This window comes from Cicer arietinum, chromosome 6 (assembly GCF_000331145.2).
Source record: "Cicer arietinum cultivar CDC Frontier isolate Library 1 chromosome 6, Cicar.CDCFrontier_v2.0, whole genome shotgun sequence".
NCBI lineage: Eukaryota > Viridiplantae > Streptophyta > Magnoliopsida > Fabales > Fabaceae > Cicer > Cicer arietinum.
In genome coordinates this window covers 29,630,462-29,653,159 of record NC_021165.2, presented here as the reverse complement: position 1 = coordinate 29,653,159, position 22,698 = coordinate 29,630,462, and the positions used below count along the sequence as shown (strand labels likewise).

General features: G+C 28.3%; 1 long non-coding RNA gene across 1 annotated transcript; it reads left to right on the top strand.

Annotated features, from left to right (window-relative positions):
• Positions 1-1,047: 1,047 nt before the first annotated feature.
• On the top strand, positions 1,048-17,353 carry LOC140920976 (uncharacterized). Its single transcript, XR_012163788.1, has 2 exons — positions 1,048-1,269; positions 17,074-17,353. It is a non-coding gene; the product is annotated as an uncharacterized lncRNA (long non-coding RNA).
• The last annotated feature ends 5,345 nt before the right edge of the window (positions 17,354-22,698 follow it).

The window sequence follows — 22,698 nt, the reverse complement described above, 5'->3', positions numbered from 1 at the left end:
CACCCTACGACATCAGTAAAAAAACAGTTAGATATAATTATTAGTGCAAAATTAATATTAATTTAAATATATTTATTCTTTGTTATTATTAAATATAAATATTAATTTTTTTTTATAAATGTGATTTTTGAAATAAAAGTATGCTTAAGAAAGAGAGAAAAAAAAAATTTATTAATGTGTTTGACAAGAGTGTGATCTTACACCTACGTATCTTCCAGTGTGATGGAGAAATAATAGCTACGTAGTTCTTAGGTAGAAAATGCGGATGTGTTGGTTGCTTTTAGAGAAATGAGTTTTGTTACGATAAAATGTTTTAAGAAAAGGTCGTTAATTTGATTAATAAAAAAATATATTGAGTGCAAAAAATGTTTGTGATGAGTGACTTCGTTGTTCATTTTGAACTTAGTTAAGAAAGTTTAATATCACCAAGTTGTCACAACTCAAGTGCCTTAAACTATGATCGACAAGATGTTGTATCTCAGTCTATCATATCATATTTTATAAACATATCATTATTATTTTATAGCTTAAGATAACCAAATTGACACAACTCATGTTTCTTAACTAAAATTGACAAAATATAACATCTCAATCAATCTTTTACTAAAAGATTATTATTATTTATAACTTAAGACCACCAAGTTGTCACAACTCAGATGTCTTAAACTAAGATTGGCAAAATGTAACATCCAACCAATCTTTTTACTCAAATTAATTTTTGATAAAACAAATTTTATTTTATTAAAAATAATAATAATAAACTTAAGAATGTATTTAGGTTTATATAAATTCATTAGTGATTAATTTTGATTGTACTTAACCCAAGACTTAATAAGAGAATAAGATAATAATTATTATAACACAAAAGAATAGAATTAAAAGAGTTAAATAGAACTTACAAAAATGAAAAGAAAAGGAAAACTAAAATTGAACTGGACTAAAAAGGTTAATATGGTTTTTTACTACAACAAAAAAAAATTGAAGTAAACTAAAAGGTCCAACACATTTTTTTTTACTAGAATAAAAAAGAAAGAAAATTAGAAATAATAATAATCTACTAAATGAAACAAACATAGATCGTCTTCTCCCTAACCCAAAACCTAAAACTAGCGATCCTCCCAAAATGTACTTCCTTTTCAGAGGGGTCAGTTGGGATCACGAAAACAAACAAAATTGTGTTTTTCGTTTCAGAAGGGACGTGCGACGGTGCCGTTCAGGGAGGTCTCGGTGGTGCCATTTAGGGAAGTCGCGGCGGTACCAACTATGAAGGTGAGTTTTTTCTTTTTTCTATTTTTGTTCTCTGATGGAAAAAAGGTTTGGGTTTTTTATTTTATTTTATTTTGTATCTTCTAATTATTTTATAATTGCGAGGTTGAATAAAACAAAACGACAACAAAAATAAATAAAGTAAAGATAAAACAAATTTAGATTTTATTTTTAAAGGTATAACAATAAGAACTATTTTATTTTTTATTTTTAAAGGTATAACATCAAGAACTATGAAATCATGAAACTAGGAAAAATGGAATTTAGAGATACTTACCACACACAAGTTAGACATTTGTTTCATTGTTGTGATCTTTGCTATGACAAATATTTATTTATGTTTTGAATTAGTGTATTCTTCTAGCCCTCATCTCATATTTCAGAATACTCATTATTTTTTAGAAAGAAAAACAAATATCTTTTACTCATCTAAACAATGGAATCCTCATCTTTTTGAAAAACAAAACTCTATTTATAGAGTTTTTTTTTAATTGTTAGTTGCTTTCTTTGTATGTGTCTCTCTTTGAGCTTTCAATTAGTTCTCTATTTGATGCTTCATTTTTTTTCTCATAATTTGAGTTCTTCTGCACATATGACCCATTCACAATTTTAGCCTATTTATTTTTATCTGATTATCTTCATCTGTTGGACAGAGCTGGTTTGTTGGCCTAAATAGTTTTTTAATTTGCAACTTTGGGTCTTAATTTTGTATATGGATTCAACAACAATTATCTTTTAGTTTGTGTTTCAAACTCATAATTTTGTCTCTTTGCTCTGTATCACGTGGACAACGGTTAAGGGCAAAGGGAATGACTAAGGACAAAAGGAATTTTTTTTTCATTAATTAATTCATTACATATCATTTTTTACCATATTTTATATTAAATCTTTAGTTATAAAATTATCATTTTTTCAATTAGTTTAAACACTCTAATTAGTTACAACAAGTACATGAATAGTTACAATAGATACATAAAAGGAGAAACCAAAGACAAAACAAAGTCAAAGACTCTCTTTTATTTCTATTTTATATATTTGTTTTTTGTATTATGAATATATATATATATATATATACATATTAAAATTTCATAAATAAATAAAATAATGACATAATAAAATTGATATATTATTAGTATAATTTATTAGGATAGACAAAATTGGAGTACTACAAACTTCAATCATCATTGTTGTTGTTTATTTGTTGATTCATGATTTTATTAAGAACTATGTTGTTGCTAATAATATATGTTGATTTAGGTGTAAAATGATTATGTGTTGTATTGTTACTGAACAAAGAAAGAAGCAATGCAAGGAGATCATGAAATTCAGTACGTAAGGTTGAAAATTGAACGTGGATTAAAGAAGAATATCTTGCACTTGTATCAGTATCGATAATAGTACGTACCCAAACCTAGGAGTGTTCGCGGGTTGAGTTGAGGCGGTTTTGACAAAATCTAATATCCGGCCTGATCGATTATCTTTGGGTTGGATAAAGTTATAAACACGTATTTTTTTCATTTAACCCGAACCTGTAACACCCCGTTTTTCAAAGCGAGGGTATATTTTTTTTTTTCAAAAGTAATTAAACTAAAACAGAGAAATAGATAAAGAAATGCCTTTGGATAAATAACTGAGTTATTAAAATTTACAAGCAGCGGAAATGTTTCTCCAATTATAAATCCAAAACATCTACATAACCATAAATGGTACATGGAACCCATTCACATAAGAAGTCGAACTGGCAATGATAGTATAAATACAGTTTTCCCAAACTAAAAATACTCCAATCCAAACAGAAGGACACCTAGTCCCTATACATCATCCTAATCTGATCATCCTACCAAAAAGCTATACACCCTGAGTATCTCCACGCGCTCCGTGAGATCCTCCTAACGTGACTGCAGTCAAACGTTCCCATCTCCATTCCCGTCCGTAGGGTACGAACCGGTAAGACCGTCCTGACTCTCATCTGAGGGCAAAGCCAAGATTTCCACAATAATTGTAAAGGGTCACCAACCAGAAAATAACAGTTAACACATAGCAATTAAGTTTTTAAATGCTCAAAACAACTTTTCAATTAAGCATGCACCTTAACAGGATTTTCCATATGCTAAAAGTTCATATAATGCTTGCCAGATTTTCAAAACGAAATGTTAAGCAAACAGACATATTAAGAGATTCCCCATTCTTAATACTGATTTATCTTAATGATTTTCAAAACGAAATGTTAAGCAAACAGACATATTAAGAGATTCCCCATTCTTAATACTGATTTATCTTAATGATTTTCAAAACGAAATGTTAAGCAAACAGACATATTAAGAGATTCCCCATTCTTAATACTGATTTATCTTAATGATTTTCAAAACGAAATGTTAAGCAAACAGACATATTAAGAGATTCCCCATTCTTAATACTGATTTATCTTAATGATTTTCAAAACGAAATGTTAAGCAAACAGACATATTAAGAGATTCCCCATTCTTAATACTGATTTATCTTAATGATTTTCAAAACGAAATGTTAAGCAAACAGACATATTAAGAGATTCCCCATTCTTAATACTGATTTATCTTAATGATTTTCAAAACGAAATGTTAAGCAAACAGACATATTAAGAGATTCCCCATTCTTAATACTGATTTATCTTAATGATTTTCAAAACGAAATGTTAAGCAAACAGACATATTAAGAGATTCCCCATTCTTAATACTGATTTATCTTAATGATTTTCAAAACGAAATGTTAAGCAAACAGACATATTAAGAGATTCCCCATTCTTAATACTGATTTATCTTAATGATTTTCAAAACGAAATGTTAAGCAAACAGACATATTAAGAGATTCCCCATTCTTAATACTGATTTATCTTAATGATTTTCAAAACGAAATGTTAAGCAAACAGACATATTAAGAGATTCCCCATTCTTAATACTGATTTATCTTAATGATTTTCAAAACGAAATGTTAAGCAAACAGACATATTAAGAGATTCCCCATTCTTAATACTGATTTATCTTAATGATTTTCAAAACGAAATGTTAAGCAAACAGACATATTAAGAGATTCCCCATTCTTAATACTGATTTATCTTAATGATTTTCAAAACGAAATGTTAAGCAAACAGACATATTAAGAGATTCCCCATTCTTAATACTGATTTATCTTAATGATTTTCAAAACGAAATGTTAAGCAAACAGACATATTAAGAGATTCCCCATTCTTAATACTGATTTATCTTAATGATTTTCAAAACGAAATGTTAAGCAAACAGACATATTAAGAGATTCCCCATTCTTAATACTGATTTATCTTAATGATTTTCAAAACGAAATGTTAAGCAAACAGACATATTAAGAGATTCCCCATTCTTAATACTGATTTATCTTAATGATTTTCAAAACGAAATGTTAAGCAAACAGACATATTAAGAGATTCCCCATTCTTAATACTGATTTATCTTAATGATTTTCAAAACGAAATGTTAAGCAAACAGACATATTAAGAGATTCCCCATTCTTAATACTGATTTATCTTAATGATTTTCAAAACGAAATGTTAAGCAAACAGACATATTAAGAGATTCCCCATTCTTAATACTGATTTATCTTAATGATTTTCAAAACGAAATGTTAAGCAAACAGACATATTAAGAGATTCCCCATTCTTAATACTGATTTATCTTAATGATTTTCAAAACGAAATGTTAAGCAAACAGACATATTAAGAGATTCCCCATTCTTAATACTGATTTATCTTAATGATTTTCAAAACGAAATGTTAAGCAAACAGACATATTAAGAGATTCCCCATTCTTAATACTGATTTATCTTAATGATTTTCAAAACGAAATGTTAAGCAAACAGACATATTAAGAGATTCCCCATTCTTAATACTGATTTATCTTAATGATTTTCAAAACGAAATGTTAAGCAAACAGACATATTAAGAGATTCCCCATTCTTAATACTGATTTATCTTAATGATTTTCAAAACGAAATGTTAAGCAAACAGACATATTAAGAGATTCCCCATTCTTAATACTGATTTATCTTAATGATTTTCAAAACGAAATGTTAAGCAAACAGACATATTAAGAGATTCCCCATTCTTAATACTGATTTATCTTAATGATTTTCAAAACGAAATGTTAAGCAAACAGACATATTAAGAGATTCCCCATTCTTAATACTGATTTATCTTAATGATTTTCAAAACGAAATGTTAAGCAAACAGACATATTAAGAGATTCCCCATTCTTAATACTGATTTATCTTAATGATTTTCAAAACGAAATGTTAAGCAAACAGACATATTAAGAGATTCCCCATTCTTAATACTGATTTATCTTAATGATTTTCAAAACGAAATGTTAAGCAAACAGACATATTAAGAGATTCCCCATTCTTAATACTGATTTATCTTAATGATTTTCAAAACGAAATGTTAAGCAAACAGACATATTAAGAGATTCCCCATTCTTAATACTGATTTATCTTAATGATTTTCAAAACGAAATGTTAAGCAAACAGACATATTAAGAGATTCCCCATTCTTAATACTGATTTATCTTAATGATTTTCAAAACGAAATGTTAAGCAAACAGACATATTAAGAGATTCCCCATTCTTAATACTGATTTATCTTAATGATTTTCAAAACGAAATGTTAAGCAAACAGACATATTAAGAGATTCCCCATTCTTAATACTGATTTATCTTAATGATTTTCAAAACGAAATGTTAAGCAAACAGACATATTAAGAGATTCCCCATTCTTAATACTGATTTATCTTAATGATTTTCAAAACGAAATGTTAAGCAAACAGACATATTAAGAGATTCCCCATTCTTAATACTGATTTATCTTAATGATTTTCAAAACGAAATGTTAAGCAAACAGACATATTAAGAGATTCCCCATTCTTAATACTGATTTATCTTAATGATTTTCAAAACGAAATGTTAAGCAAACAGACATATTAAGAGATTCCCCATTCTTAATACTGATTTATCTTAATGATTTTCAAAACGAAATGTTAAGCAAACAGACATATTAAGAGATTCCCCATTCTTAATACTGATTTATCTTAATGATTTTCAAAACGAAATGTTAAGCAAACAGACATATTAAGAGATTCCCCATTCTTAATACTGATTTATCTTAATGATTTTCAAAACGAAATGTTAAGCAAACAGACATATTAAGAGATTCCCCATTCTTAATACTGATTTATCTTAATGATTTTCAAAACGAAATGTTAAGCAAACAGACATATTAAGAGATTCCCCATTCTTAATACTGATTTATCTTAATGATTTTCAAAACGAAATGTTAAGCAAACAGACATATTAAGAGATTCCCCATTCTTAATACTGATTTATCTTAATGATTTTCAAAACGAAATGTTAAGCAAACAGACATATTAAGAGATTCCCCATTCTTAATACTGATTTATCTTAATGATTTTCAAAACGAAATGTTAAGCAAACAGACATATTAAGAGATTCCCCATTCTTAATACTGATTTATCTTAATGATTTTCAAAACGAAATGTTAAGCAAACAGACATATTAAGAGATTCCCCATTCTTAATACTGATTTATCTTAATGATTTTCAAAACGAAATGTTAAGCAAACAGACATATTAAGAGATTCCCCATTCTTAATACTGATTTATCTTAATGATTTTCAAAACGAAATGTTAAGCAAACAGACATATTAAGAGATTCCCCATTCTTAATACTGATTTATCTTAATGATTTTCAAAACGAAATGTTAAGCAAACAGACATATTAAGAGATTCCCCATTCTTAATACTGATTTATCTTAATGATTTTCAAAACGAAATGTTAAGCAAACAGACATATTAAGAGATTCCCCATTCTTAATACTGATTTATCTTAATGATTTTCAAAACGAAATGTTAAGCAAACAGACATATTAAGAGATTCCCCATTCTTAATACTGATTTATCTTAATGATTTTCAAAACGAAATGTTAAGCAAACAGACATATTAAGAGATTCCCCATTCTTAATACTGATTTATCTTAATGATTTTCAAAACGAAATGTTAAGCAAACAGACATATTAAGAGATTCCCCATTCTTAATACTGATTTATCTTAATGATTTTCAAAACGAAATGTTAAGCAAACAGACATATTAAGAGATTCCCCATTCTTAATACTGATTTATCTTAATGATTTTCAAAACGAAATGTTAAGCAAACAGACATATTAAGAGATTCCCCATTCTTAATACTGATTTATCTTAATGATTTTCAAAACGAAATGTTAAGCAAACAGACATATTAAGAGATTCCCCATTCTTAATACTGATTTATCTTAATGATTTTCAAAACGAAATGTTAAGCAAACAGACATATTAAGAGATTCCCCATTCTTAATACTGATTTATCTTAATGATTTTCAAAACGAAATGTTAAGCAAACAGACATATTAAGAGATTCCCCATTCTTAATACTGATTTATCTTAATGATTTTCAAAACGAAATGTTAAGCAAACAGACATATTAAGAGATTCCCCATTCTTAATACTGATTTATCTTAATGATTTTCAAAACGAAATGTTAAGCAAACAGACATATTAAGAGATTCCCCATTCTTAATACTGATTTATCTTAATGATTTTCAAAACGAAATGTTAAGCAAACAGACATATTAAGAGATTCCCCATTCTTAATACTGATTTATCTTAATGATTTTCAAAACGAAATGTTAAGCAAACAGACATATTAAGAGATTCCCCATTCTTAATACTGATTTATCTTAATGATTTTCAAAACGAAATGTTAAGCAAACAGACATATTAAGAGATTCCCCATTCTTAATACTGATTTATCTTAATGATTTTCAAAACGAAATGTTAAGCAAACAGACATATTAAGAGATTCCCCATTCTTAATACTGATTTATCTTAATGATTTTCAAAACGAAATGTTAAGCAAACAGACATATTAAGAGATTCCCCATTCTTAATACTGATTTATCTTAATGATTTTCAAAACGAAATGTTAAGCAAACAGACATATTAAGAGATTCCCCATTCTTAATACTGATTTATCTTAATGATTTTCAAAACGAAATGTTAAGCAAACAGACATATTAAGAGATTCCCCATTCTTAATACTGATTTATCTTAATGATTTTCAAAACGAAATGTTAAGCAAACAGACATATTAAGAGATTCCCCATTCTTAATACTGATTTATCTTAATGATTTTCAAAACGAAATGTTAAGCAAACAGACATATTAAGAGATTCCCCATTCTTAATACTGATTTATCTTAATGATTTTCAAAACGAAATGTTAAGCAAACAGACATATTAAGAGATTCCCCATTCTTAATACTGATTTATCTTAATGATTTTCAAAACGAAATGTTAAGCAAACAGACATATTAAGAGATTCCCCATTCTTAATACTGATTTATCTTAATGATTTTCAAAACGAAATGTTAAGCAAACAGACATATTAAGAGATTCCCCATTCTTAATACTGATTTATCTTAATGATTTTCAAAACGAAATGTTAAGCAAACAGACATATTAAGAGATTCCCCATTCTTAATACTGATTTATCTTAATGATTTTCAAAACGAAATGTTAAGCAAACAGACATATTAAGAGATTCCCCATTCTTAATACTGATTTATCTTAATGATTTTCAAAACGAAATGTTAAGCAAACAGACATATTAAGAGATTCCCCATTCTTAATACTGATTTATCTTAATGATTTTCAAAACGAAATGTTAAGCAAACAGACATATTAAGAGATTCCCCATTCTTAATACTGATTTATCTTAATGATTTTCAAAACGAAATGTTAAGCAAACAGACATATTAAGAGATTCCCCATTCTTAATACTGATTTATCTTAATGATTTTCAAAACGAAATGTTAAGCAAACAGACATATTAAGAGATTCCCCATTCTTAATACTGATTTATCTTAATGATTTTCAAAACGAAATGTTAAGCAAACAGACATATTAAGAGATTCCCCATTCTTAATACTGATTTATCTTAATGATTTTCAAAACGAAATGTTAAGCAAACAGACATATTAAGAGATTCCCCATTCTTAATACTGATTTATCTTAATGATTTTCAAAACGAAATGTTAAGCAAACAGACATATTAAGAGATTCCCCATTCTTAATACTGATTTATCTTAATGATTTTCAAAACGAAATGTTAAGCAAACAGACATATTAAGAGATTCCCCATTCTTAATACTGATTTATCTTAATGATTTTCAAAACGAAATGTTAAGCAAACAGACATATTAAGAGATTCCCCATTCTTAATACTGATTTATCTTAATGATTTTCAAAACGAAATGTTAAGCAAACAGACATATTAAGAGATTCCCCATTCTTAATACTGATTTATCTTAATGATTTTCAAAACGAAATGTTAAGCAAACAGACATATTAAGAGATTCCCCATTCTTAATACTGATTTATCTTAATGATTTTCAAAACGAAATGTTAAGCAAACAGACATATTAAGAGATTCCCCATTCTTAATACTGATTTATCTTAATGATTTTCAAAACGAAATGTTAAGCAAACAGACATATTAAGAGATTCCCCATTCTTAATACTGATTTATCTTAATGATTTTCAAAACGAAATGTTAAGCAAACAGACATATTAAGAGATTCCCCATTCTTAATACTGATTTATCTTAATGATTTTCAAAACGAAATGTTAAGCAAACAGACATATTAAGAGATTCCCCATTCTTAATACTGATTTATCTTAATGATTTTCAAAACGAAATGTTAAGCAAACAGACATATTAAGAGATTCCCCATTCTTAATACTGATTTATCTTAATGATTTTCAAAACGAAATGTTAAGCAAACAGACATATTAAGAGATTCCCCATTCTTAATACTGATTTATCTTAATGATTTTCAAAACGAAATGTTAAGCAAACAGACATATTAAGAGATTCCCCATTCTTAATACTGATTTATCTTAATGATTTTCAAAACGAAATGTTAAGCAAACAGACATATTAAGAGATTCCCCATTCTTAATACTGATTTATCTTAATGATTTTCAAAACGAAATGTTAAGCAAACAGACATATTAAGAGATTCCCCATTCTTAATACTGATTTATCTTAATGATTTTCAAAACGAAATGTTAAGCAAACAGACATATTAAGAGATTCCCCATTCTTAATACTGATTTATCTTAATGATTTTCAAAACGAAATGTTAAGCAAACAGACATATTAAGAGATTCCCCATTCTTAATACTGATTTATCTTAATGATTTTCAAAACGAAATGTTAAGCAAACAGACATATTAAGAGATTCCCCATTCTTAATACTGATTTATCTTAATGATTTTCAAAACGAAATGTTAAGCAAACAGACATATTAAGAGATTCCCCATTCTTAATACTGATTTATCTTAATGATTTTCAAAACGAAATGTTAAGCAAACAGACATATTAAGAGATTCCCCATTCTTAATACTGATTTATCTTAATGATTTTCAAAACGAAATGTTAAGCAAACAGACATATTAAGAGATTCCCCATTCTTAATACTGATTTATCTTAATGATTTTCAAAACGAAATGTTAAGCAAACAGACATATTAAGAGATTCCCCATTCTTAATACTGATTTATCTTAATGATTTTCAAAACGAAATGTTAAGCAAACAGACATATTAAGAGATTCCCCATTCTTAATACTGATTTATCTTAATGATTTTCAAAACGAAATGTTAAGCAAACAGACATATTAAGAGATTCCCCATTCTTAATACTGATTTATCTTAATGATTTTCAAAACGAAATGTTAAGCAAACAGACATATTAAGAGATTCCCCATTCTTAATACTGATTTATCTTAATGATTTTCAAAACGAAATGTTAAGCAAACAGACATATTAAGAGATTCCCCATTCTTAATACTGATTTATCTTAATGATTTTCAAAACGAAATGTTAAGCAAACAGACATATTAAGAGATTCCCCATTCTTAATACTGATTTATCTTAATGATTTTCAAAACGAAATGTTAAGCAAACAGACATATTAAGAGATTCCCCATTCTTAATACTGATTTATCTTAATGATTTTCAAAACGAAATGTTAAGCAAACAGACATATTAAGAGATTCCCCATTCTTAATACTGATTTATCTTAATGATTTTCAAAACGAAATGTTAAGCAAACAGACATATTAAGAGATTCCCCATTCTTAATACTGATTTATCTTAATGATTTTCAAAACGAAATGTTAAGCAAACAGACATATTAAGAGATTCCCCATTCTTAATACTGATTTATCTTAATGATTTTCAAAACGAAATGTTAAGCAAACAGACATATTAAGAGATTCCCCATTCTTAATACTGATTTATCTTAATGATTTTCAAAACGAAATGTTAAGCAAACAGACATATTAAGAGATTCCCCATTCTTAATACTGATTTATCTTAATGATTTTCAAAACGAAATGTTAAGCAAACAGACATATTAAGAGATTCCCCATTCTTAATACTGATTTATCTTAATGATTTTCAAAACGAAATGTTAAGCAAACAGACATATTAAGAGATTCCCCATTCTTAATACTGATTTATCTTAATGATTTTCAAAACGAAATGTTAAGCAAACAGACATATTAAGAGATTCCCCATTCTTAATACTGATTTATCTTAATGATTTTCAAAACGAAATGTTAAGCAAACAGACATATTAAGAGATTCCCCATTCTTAATACTGATTTATCTTAATGATTTTCAAAACGAAATGTTAAGCAAACAGACATATTAAGAGATTCCCCATTCTTAATACTGATTTATCTTAATGATTTTCAAAACGAAATGTTAAGCAAACAGACATATTAAGAGATTCCCCATTCTTAATACTGATTTATCTTAATGATTTTCAAAACGAAATGTTAAGCAAACAGACATATTAAGAGATTCCCCATTCTTAATACTGATTTATCTTAATGATTTTCAAAACGAAATGTTAAGCAAACAGACATATTAAGAGATTCCCCATTCTTAATACTGATTTATCTTAATGATTTTCAAAACGAAATGTTAAGCAAACAGACATATTAAGAGATTCCCCATTCTTAATACTGATTTATCTTAATGATTTTCAAAACGAAATGTTAAGCAAACAGACATATTAAGAGATTCCCCATTCTTAATACTGATTTATCTTAATGATTTTCAAAACGAAATGTTAAGCAAACAGACATATTAAGAGATTCCCCATTCTTAATACTGATTTATCTTAATGATTTTCAAAACGAAATGTTAAGCAAACAGACATATTAAGAGATTCCCCATTCTTAATACTGATTTATCTTAATGATTTTCAAAACAAAACGTTAAGCAAACAGTCATATTAAGAGATTCCCCATTCTTAATACTGATTTATCTTAATGATTTTCAAAACAAAACGTTAAGCAAACAGTCATATTAAGAGATTCCCCATTCTTAATACTGATTTATCTTAATGATTTTCAAAACAAAACGTTAAGCAACAGTCATATTAAGAGATTCCCCATTCTTAATATACTTTTGACTTAAACGATTTTCACACAAAATATTCAGTAAACGAGTCATTAAGAGATTCCCCATTCTTAACACTCATTTACCGGAACGATTTTCAAAAACGATCGTTAAGTAACCGGGACATTAAGAGATTCCCCATTCTCAACGCCCAGTTAACTTAAACCTTTTCCTCAAATGCACATTAAGTAAACCGAGGTATTAAAAGATTCCCCATTTTTAATACTCGTTTAACTCTAATGGTTTTCAAATTCCACGGAAACAAACTCAAACATACTCTCACATTCAAACCATAATTCACAACAACCACACCAATTAACAAACATCAAGTATGGACACGCCAAATACAACGAACACCAATCAAAGCAAACATAACACCCAGATACATCAAATTTCATTTACTCATAATCGTACACGATGACTTCAAATTCATTTACCACGAAACATTCATCATTATAAACAAAACCTAACTCTAAGGTTTTACCCATAACGCACTAGTTTCGTTTTTCCCCAAATCGATACATTTAACCCTAACAAATTCCTTCCCACACAACCACAGATAAGTCCCTAATGCAAACTAGAAGTTTGGAAGGAGCCCTTACCTCAACGTTAGCTTTAACGTGCGTTTTCGGTACCGCGAGTAATTCCGGTAAAATCTTCGCTCGCAACGCCGCTTCCAAAATAGTTCACTAGCACCGTAGTGTGTTGGTGAGCAACTTTCCCTTCTATCTCTTCGAGAAATGAGGTTTGGATCTAGAAGAAACGGAGGGGTTTGTGTTTGGATCTCAAATACCGTTTTTCTTCGTTTTCGAATCAAAGAGGAAGAGTGGAGTTGCGAAATCCTTGTTCTAACTCTCACCCAATCTTGGGTTACTAGTTTTGAAGAAAAGAAAGCGACGAAAATGAAAATGGAAGAAAAGAGAGAAATTTGGCCGCGGGAGAGGAAGAAGACGATGGATTTTCAATTTTCCTTCCTTTCTTTTTCTTTCCTTTCTTTTTCCTTTCTTCCTTTTTCCTTCCTTCCTTTTATACTATTTTCTTTTCCTTTTCCTTCCTTCTAGTTTTCCTTTCTTTTTTCCTCCACCCAAACATATATAGATATAATAAATATAACTTAACAAATATCTCAAAATCTAGATATTTGTTAAATTACCGTTTCACCCGAAACGCATTAAATTCTCCGTAAAGGATTCAACGCAGTTAAATTCAATTTATTTATCGACGAGAAATTTTAATTGGCATCAAAATATCTTTTTGATTATAAAACTCCAAAATATTATTAACTTTGGCTTAAAAGCCTCCGAGCCAAAATCCAAAATACACCAAAAATACATAAATGGTACTTTAAAATTACGGGTCTTACAGAACCGAACCGACCCGATCAATAACGGGTTGAGTTAGCGAGTTATACATAAATAATAACTTTTTTTTTTTATTTTACGGAAAAATTTATTGAATGAAAATATATTTAATACTTCAATGTCTCAAAAATTATAAGATTTCAATAACACCATTCAATTCTTTAAAAAAGCTAACAACCTTTAACAAAAAAAAAAAAAAATCCAATAATCTTCAAATACATAAATTCATCAATACAGTTCAAGGCCAAGCACTTCACAAGTTTCTCAAATTATGAGAAATAATAGAAAATCTGCAAAAATAAATATCAATAATAAAAATGAGGAGATAAAGAAGGAGAAATAATAATAATAATAATAATAATAATAATAATAATAATAATAATAATAATAATAATAATAATAATAATAATAATAAAGTAAAATATGCATGAAACAAAGCAATAACAAATACCTTAAGATGTAGTAGTGATTATGTTAAGCTCAGCAGCAGTCACCTCAACATCAATTGAAACTAATTTAGACAACTCTAAAATTTTAAATACAATACACAATCTCATTAGCACACCAAACACTTAAAAGAATAAACAAAAATAAAGGAAAATCATTTTGAAAGGTAAAATACAATATTCGTACCCAACTCAATCTTTTATACTTCAACCAACTCAGTTGCTAAATCAATTTTCTTAGGAGATTTTATTCAATTTTGGGTACAAATCAAAGCTTAAACAATAGTGACATTTAATGAACCACAAAATGAATCGAGGATTAGACCACCTGTACTAAACATCGACTCATATGATACAGTAGACATTGGAATAGCGAAATTCGTCGTACGTAAGCTTTTACATAAGAATTATTTTTTCTCATAAATATTATTTAATTCAAAAAACTTGTATTTAACAAATGTAAAAAATTTAAACTAAATTTATCATAAGCATAAACTTTCAGTTCATACCTTCATTATGCAAATCTATAACAAAATATAACATTTAAATAAATAGGCTAAATTATATCTGTGGTCCCTTAACTTAATTTCAGGTAACGTTTTAGTCCTTTATCTTTTTTTTTTCCGACTTGGTCCTTTATTTTAATTTTAAGTGACAATTTGATATTTTATGTTTTAAAATTTCAATAATGTTATCCTTTTTTATACAAAAATTCAAAAAAAGATTTAATCAAAACTCATAAAATTAATTATATTCTTCAATATAATACAAATTTCATCAAATTCGTAACGCAAATCTTCAAATAAACTTATATTTTCATACTTTATTTGATATTGTTAGGAATAAAGGACTACATCGGGAAAAAAAAAAGATAAAGGACTAAAACGTTACCTGAAATTAAGTTAAGGGACCACAGATGTAATTTAGCCAAATAAATATCAGTTATGAGAACCTACATAACAAAAGAACAACGTGGTGGCAACGCGACTGGTAGAACAAAAGAAGAAGGTGGGCAGCAGTTCTGAGTTTTGCATTGTTACTTTGTTTTAATGCAGTGTTGAATTTTGGTGAGAAATCAACATGACCTATGTGGAGTATTTCAGCCATATCTGGAGTTGTAGATGTCCTTTTGGAGTTAAACCAAATGCAAATGAAAGCTACGATCCATAGCTAAAACTTTCATGAAGACCCCAAAACCAAATTCGGACTCAAAAGAGGAGAACAATGCACTACACTCCAGATATAAGATGATATGCGCTCAAAGCGCGCCAGAAGCCCATTTCGCGCTGAAGCCACTGGCAATCCGCGCCTGAAGCACGTGACGGGTAGCAAAACACATTAAAACTCACTTTTCTCACTTTTTAGGTATCATTTTAACTATTGGGAAGTTGGGAGACTTGTACCCTAGCATCGAAACTCAAAGACGATCGTTTCTAACACCATTGGAGCAGTTTTATCAAGAATCGTTCATGAATCTTTCTTGTAATTCTTCTCTAATCTCTACCTTTTCTATCTCTATCATGAGTAACTAAACCCTATTTATTAGGGATGAGTATAACAAGATGAAACTCTTATTTTTCTGATTTGATTTCTAGTTATATGAATGAGTTTTTTGAATTATTTTTCTCATCTTTGTGCTTAATGCTTTTTATTGTTTGATCAACATTAAAATGTTCTACGATTCGTATTTTGAAACGTAAGTGGACTTTATGAATGCTTGAAATGAGGAATTCATGAATTTGTAGTCTAGGGATAGATGCAGGTCATGAAACCAATTAAATTAGTTGCATAGACAATAGTTTAAAAAGATAATTATTGTACGGTAATGCTTAATTCTAATCTTAAATCCATTAAGCAATATGGGGTTACTTTGGAATTAAAGGTTTTGTCACTAAGACATTAGTGCAAGAATAATAAAGAGAATTCGATAATAATTCAACAAAAGAATTCAGTAACTAGGATCAAATTAGACACCAAGGTTGGATTCAAAGTGAAACTCATCCTTGCCATTTTTCTTATTATAAAGGATCAATTTTATTACTATTGTTAATTTTAAATATTATTACAATCAATTTGGGAACTTTTTGTTCAATTTTAGTAATTAAATATAATTCGATAGTAAAACGCAATCCTTGAGTTGACACTTGGTATTACCGTTTTAATTATTACTTGCAACGATTCAGTACACTTGCTGAAACGCTATCAAGTTTTTGGCGCCGTTTCCAAGGATTACCGTATCACTATTGAATTTAATTTATTTACTTAATTGAAATTTTTTGCTCTGTAGTAAAATTTTTGCTTTTATTTTAATTTTAATTTTTACTTTTATTTTATTATAATGATGATATTCTACTGCAATTATATGAAGAGTGTGATACTTATCTTATATCTAGTATATGTCGCATGATTGAAGGGAAAATCTTGAGAGATACATTTTTAAAATATCACCCTCAGATCTCTCAGATGCAGCCTTTTAGGTGTGAATTTTGCGAAGAAGAAGAAGAAGAAGAAGAAGAAGAAGAAGAACGATTACTCCTTGGTTGTCGAAGTCTCACTTGCCATTTTTTTATAAAAAAAACTAAATAAATTTTGTTCTTACATGTTTGATATCATTTAGATAGTTCATACTCTTTCTTATTATCCTAGTTGTGAGCTTTTGAGACTAAAAACTTTAATTCTTTTTTGTTTGATTATCCAGACATGTGTTATCCCTTCATAACTTGCACTAATTATGACTTGCATCACTTGTAATTTATGCATACACTACGGCAATTTTGTTTGGTCGTTTGAGCCTTTCTAACTACCCTATGGAAATTTTATCCTTTGCTAGCCTCTTTGAGTCTTGCCCTTTTATTACGGTTACTAGCCACATTACAAGCTAAAGACCTGACTTTAATTAAATCACCTTACTTGGAGTTAGGTAAAAAAAAATTTATTATCTTGATAAATTTCTAAGTTTGGAGTTGCTCATGAGATATCAACCTTTTAAGTTTGGGGTGATGATTCTTACAAAAAGAAAAAAAAATCAAAACAATGAAAAAAAAAAGAAAAAAAATCAGTATGTGTACTTTGATAAATAATATCTTCTTGGTTCTTTTGTCAATGTTTGAGAATCTCCACAATGAAAAGATGAATAAAAATAAAAAGTGGTAGAATAATTTAAAAATGTATGCCTAACTCTAAGTAGTAAATCCTATTACCCCAAAATATCTTACCCTAAGCCTTATTACAACCCGAAAGTCCTCCAAAACTATATGTGTTTGCTAACTAAAAATTTTTCAAGTCTTTGGTAGCGTATGCATGTTCTAGGATTTGAGTGATAAATTTATAATCCTAGCTAAACACTTGAGAGAAATTTTGGTAAAATTGTGTGAAGAGAGAGTTGAACTTGATCAATGAATGCTAAAGTACACAAATTGTGTTGTTTTTTTTTTTTTTTTATTTTTTTTTTTATTTTTATAAGCAAACCATGTAGCATGATGAATGTTTTGTAGTAGCTAGAACTTTGAGAATAAAGTTTGATTTGATTTGAAAAATTGATTTGAAGTTTGATTTTAAATGTACCAAATCTGAAATTAATTTTTGCTTAGGGGCAAGCAATAGATTAAGTTTGGGGTTGTGATGACTCTTCATCATATGCATATTTTTCATTATTTTTAGTCTTATTTATCTTTTATTCATTAGTTAATTTAAGGAGTTATTTGATATATTTTGTTAATTTTATTTCTTTGCTTTAATGAAATATTTATGTTCTTATTTCCTTGATTAAGTAGAGATTTTTCGGAGTTTTGCGTTGTTACTTTGTTTTAATGCAGTGTTGAATTTTGGTGAGAAATCAACATGACCTATGTGGAGTATTTCAGTCATATCTGGAGTTGTAGATGTCCCATTGGAGTTAAACTAAATGCAAATGAAAGCTATGATCCATAGCTACAACTTTTATGAAGACCCCGAAACCAAATTCGGACTCAAAAGAGGAGTAAAATGCACTACACTCCATATATAAGATGTTGTGTGCTTGAAGCGCATTTTGAGCTGAAGCCACTGCCAATATGCGCCTAAAGCGCGCGACACGCAGCAAAACACATTAAAATTCGCTTTTATCACTTTTTAGATATCATTTTGACTATTGGGAAGTTGAGAGACTTGTGTTGTAGCATAGAAACTCAAAGATGACCGTTTCTAACACCATCTGAGCAGTTTTATCAAGAATCGTTCATGAATCTTTCTTGTAATTCTTCTCTAATCTCTATCATTTCTATCTATGACATGAGTAACTAAACCCTATTTGTTATGGATGAGTGTAACAAGATGAAACTCTTATTTTTCTGAATTGATTTCTAGTTATATGAATGAGTTTATTGAATTATTTTTCTCATCTCTGAGCTTAATGCTTTTTATTGCTTGATCAACATTAAAATGTTCTACGATTCTCATTTTGAAACAGAAGTGGACTTTACGAATGCTTGATATTAGAAATTCATGAATTTGTAGTCTAGGGATAGATGCAGGTCATGAAACCAATTAAATTAGTTGCATAGACAATAGTTTAAAAAGAGAATTCATGTACGGTAATGCTTAATTATAATCTTAAATCCACTAAGGAATTAGGGGTTACTTTGAAATTAAAGGTTCTGTCACTAAGACATTAGAACAAGAATAATAAAGAGAATTCGTTAATAATTCAATAAAGGAATTCAATAACTATGATCAAATTAGACACCGAAGTTGGATTCGAAGAGAAACTCATCCCTAACATTTTTCTTATTATAAAGGATCAATTTTATTATTGTTGTTAATTTTAAATATTATTCCAATCAATTTGAGAACTTTTTGTTCAATTTTAGTAATTAAATATAATTTGATAGTAAAATGCAATCTTTGAATTTGACATTTGGTATTACCGTTTTAATTATTACTTACAACGATTCAGTACACTTGCTGAAACACTATCATCTGGACAAAAAATGAAGGTGGACACAGATATGGAACAAAAGAAGAAGGTGGATGACATTTGTTAATATGAAGAAGAAGAAGAATGAAACCATACTGCTGCCAAAAAGAATTTAAAAAAAAAAAATTATAACTAGTTAACGGGTCTACAAGTAGACAGGTTTAAATTGTTGAATTCATTATTTGAACCAAATATCAGCAGATTTCAATGAGTTGAGTTGTATCGAATCCGAAGGAGTGATCAAAGAATAATGTTAATAACAACAAGGCAATATCAAATTTAAATCATACTTTAATAGTAAGAAAATGCTTAATTTAATATATATAAATATATATATATATATATATATATATATTGTAAAAAATAACAATTATTAACTATGGTCATTAAATTAAATTAACATACCTGATTTTATTTATCACTTAAAGTATTTACAGTTACCCAAAATAAATTTCACGTCTTCTCTAACCTGTTGTCGTCCCTTCCAAAAAGTATATTGAAAATATTATACTTATTCGTAACAATACCTATATTTTTGTGTAACTAAGAAGGCAAAAGTGTATTTTCATCTCATATGTACAAGTGTTGTTGCTTTGCCGCCGTCGCTAGCCACCTAGATATCCCGGCTTACGACGGCAATAGTGTCTTTTATCCACTTTCGTCCTAGACAAACACAAAAAGCCTCACAAGAAACCACCGAACCCAAGGAATAAAAGAATGTATCATCTCCTCGCCCTCTTATTCTACTTCTTGTTTTTCTTGTATTCTTAGGCTCTTTAATTTTTTCCTCAGTTTTTACATATGTGTTGCTTTCCCTTCATAATGAATGATATTTTTTTTCATCCTTGTCAGTGTTCATCACTTGTTTGTGGAAATGCTTGAGTCAGGTTGCATTCACAAACATCATCTCAATCTTTTTCATTTCTTATGAGATAGGCCATTTTGTTTCGCCCTTTATATATTCATTCTTTCATGAATTAGAGTGGATTGTTTCGATTGGAAACAATCCACTTTAATTCTTGAAAGAACGAAAATATAAATGACGAAACAAAAGAACCTATCTCATTTTTGTTAACATGCAAAAACCCATTTTTGACCTCTACCCTTTTTGAAATTAGCTAATTTTCATTCCTCTCAACTTAAATTTCTTCATAATTTCAGACCCAAAACACCTCCCATACAACATGCAGAGATTTACAATAGAAACAAACTCATTTTTTTTTTGTCAAGTTGAAGGATTCTTTCTAAGTTTGGACTTGGTAATTGACTCATTTAACCTCTACCCTTTTTGCTCCTGTTTATTATCTTTTATTTTGTAAATTTGGTTTGGAGTTATGTTTGGATGAGATGAGAAAGGCTTTAATCTTATTTTGCATGTGCCATTTTTGGTTTAGGGTTTAGGGAACATAATAGTTTGGGATAGGGAATAAGGTTTTGTGGAGAGAGAGAGAGAACAAGAGGGATGAAGTGTTTTGGGTTGTGGTTGTGAGAAACTTGGTGAGGAGAGTGGTGTAGGTCTATTGTGTCTTAAGAGTGTGTGCATAAAAATGAAAAGTTTGCATGTGTGTGTGTGTGATCGAAAGTGAGGGAAAGGAGAGGGGAAATTATTTTTCTTCTATCACTTGTCCTATTAGAACTACTACCTCTTCTTCCCTATATAATGATAATAATACTTACGATAAAAACAAAAGGATTACTTCTAACAATAAGGCTAATGTTTGTAATAAAATTGTACATGAATTATATCATTCCACGCAAAATTCCTTAAATGCTGAGAGAGATTCTTACAACATATAATTTATAGAGACAGACCTTTGGGTTTGGTTGGGTTTAGGATGAATGTTCTTCCCTTTCATTTTTGGTTTTTGTTTTTCAATTTTAATTTTATTGAATAAAAATTCGATTTTTATTTTATTTTATTTTGGCTATCAACTTTACTCATGTGTCACTGTCGCATTAGTGTTTTTAATACACATCCGCGTGTTTTGAGAAGAAAAAAATATAACAGAAATGATAACTTTGTAAACTTTTAAAAAAATAATTGACGTAAATGAAAAAAATAAAATTACACGTAAATAAAAAATTACAAAATATAGTGTGTAATTTTGTCTAATAGACATAATTTATCATGGCTAAGAAGTAGTGAAGTATATGTTATATTAAGCTAGTCATATTCACAAATTTGTATTTAGTTTTTGAACAGTTAAAAAACCATTATGGAGAAAAGGGATTAGACACAAATATTATATTAATATTGAACTAGTATAGATTGTCTTTTTATTTTGCTGTCATTGTATCTCTTTATGATTTTTGGAGATTTAAAATTCTGAAAAATATTATTATTATTGTACGAGCATCGAGTATTAATAAATTTTTATCAAGTGATTAACGATCAATAAAGAACGCATTGCATTGAATAATCGAGTAATACTCTAAGAATTTTCAATAGGGAATCAAATTTTTGTTTAAAATATAGTTTTAGTCTTTTATCTTATTTTTTAATTTTTATATTTATTTTGTTTTGTGATCATTTATTTATTTTTATCATTTATCTTTTATGTAATATTCGCTTTAGTTCTCAATAAAATAACAAACATGTATAATTTTGCAAAAGATAAATGACAAACAATTATTTGGTAAAAAATAAACAACTAAAACAAAAAATAAATAATCAAAATGAATTAAAAATAAAAAAGTAATAGACCAAAAAGAATAAATGACTAAAATTATATTTTAACCAAAAGATTTTCATAATTTGGTTTATATTGTTGTTTTTCTACCAGTTCTTTATCCCAATTATACTTATTTCTAAAAGTGTTCTACAAATTAACTTTTATTTTTCGATTATGATTTTTGGATATCAATTATTTTATTACTATTATAATAGAGTGTATTTTCCGTAATGTGTATTGAACACAAAACTATGTGATGTTTAGGAATGTATCATGTCTTGTGAACTAATATGACTTAATATATGTGTAATAACTTGACCCTTACCATTATCGGTATTGTTAATCACGACAATCTTGCCCCCATTTCTTCTCCGTAAGAAATAGCAAATTTTTGCAGTCCATTGAAATCGAA